The sequence below is a fragment of the Larimichthys crocea genome, chromosome XI, assembly GCF_000972845.2.
Source record: "Larimichthys crocea isolate SSNF chromosome XI, L_crocea_2.0, whole genome shotgun sequence".
NCBI classification, from domain to species: domain Eukaryota; kingdom Metazoa; phylum Chordata; class Actinopteri; family Sciaenidae; genus Larimichthys; species Larimichthys crocea.
In genome coordinates, this window is record NC_040021.1 from 4,975,581 (window position 1) to 4,977,472 (window position 1,892).

A 1,892-nucleotide genomic window follows, 5' to 3' on the forward strand; every position below is an offset into this window, starting at 1 on the left:
AATTTTTTTTTTAGAAAGTTCATCTACTAACATGCCTCCAACTTCGCTGTAAAGACTATTCTCAAATGTGCACTTGAGGTTACAAGTTCAACCTCTGCGCATATCAAGGTCAAAGGTACACGTGAGGTGAGATAACAACAACAACACTGCATTACAATCTCCTCACATCACCCTAATTCCTAGTGTAAAGGAGAAACAACACTTTAAGGACCCTTCAAGATATGTCTCATTAAATGTTTGACATTTATTAATGTACTCTAGGCTAGAGTTGCACGATACCCCCGTGGTGCCATATCGTAACGGTTCCTACTATACTAGAAATTCTACACAACGGTACTACCGTGGATTATTATACTACCGGTGCCAGTTTCCGCCTCTACTCTCCTCCCGGCTAGAAATTTGCTTCAAAACAAACAACAAGCTTAAAGTTCTGTCTCGCCCAGACACGCGCACAAACACAAGACAACACACTCACCACGGCAGAAGCACCAGGTCTGAGCGGCGAGTCTGCCGTGTTGTCGTCGTCAGTGGCAACCACTAATTTTGCTAAAAAAACCAAACTCGTTGTTTCAAACTTGTTTCAGTCTAATTCTTACGTCACCAGTATTATGTTTACCATACACCAAACAACATTATAAGTAATTAATACGTATTTATAACTTGTACAAATACATTGCAGTTCATAAAAATAATAATAAAAAAAGGCAGCAGTGTCGTGCAGTGATGCGCGGGTTGATCCGAAGTGAGTGGGTGCCCACAGTCGCCCACGGTCACGAGTAACCAAACAATATTTTTATTGATATTCGGGTCGCGGTCGGTCGGGTCGTTTGAAATAAAGAATAAAGAATAAAGCCGAGTAAAGTTTTGTAATTTATGTAGTAGACAACATTTTCTGTGAAATACACAGACTTTATTGGCTGAAGAAGAAACCACATTTTAATATGCTACTTTTAAATGAATAATAACTCAGTAATGCCAGTTTTATGTAGCCCGATGACGCTACGAAGTTAATCAAGAGTATAGACTACTTTTTAAAATGCGGGTCAGGAAGCGGGTCAGGTACAATATTTCACAATTATTTGCTGCGGTCGGAGTTCGGGCGGGTTAGTTTAAAAAGTCGGTCGGTGCAGGTCGATCAAACATGGACCCGCGCATCACTGGTATCGTGATAATACCCAGAACCGTGATACTTTGCCTGGTATAGTATCGTGGTTACACATTTTGGTATCGTGACAACTCCACTCTAGGCTGTTTTCCTTTTAAAACGTAACCGACTGTTACATCGTCACAGATCACCTAAAAAGGTGAAAGAATCTGTCCCTAAGAGTTTGACGAAATAGGGCCCCCCCAAACAGCTAGACATGGCCCTGGGCAGAGTTGTCATATTGGACCACATTGGACTAAAGTGTACCTAATAAAGTGGCCGGTCCGTGTATATTGGCGTGCTCTCTCTCTCAATTCAATTCAATTCAATTCAGCTTTATTGGCATGGGAAACATGTTTACATTGCCAAAGCGTGTAACAACAAAAAGCACAGATAAAAGTTTTAACATAAAATACAGGAATATTAAATAATAATAATAATAATAACAACAACAATAATTCAATATGTACAAAGTTCAATATGTACTCTCTCTCTCTCTCTCAGGTGTCTCTCCATCAAACAAACCCACCTGCACGCTCGGCTGCACGTGACACAATAAGAACTCATAACGGCACACACACACACACTGTATGACGGAGCAACGGTCACGGCACGCGCCTTACTCCTCACCGATACTTTCACTTATAATAATATAAAATAATAAAAATAAAAAATATTTAAAAGACACTTAACCAGCATCTTGTAGTCCTTTATATTAACTGTACACATTACCCATGAAGCTCCGGGA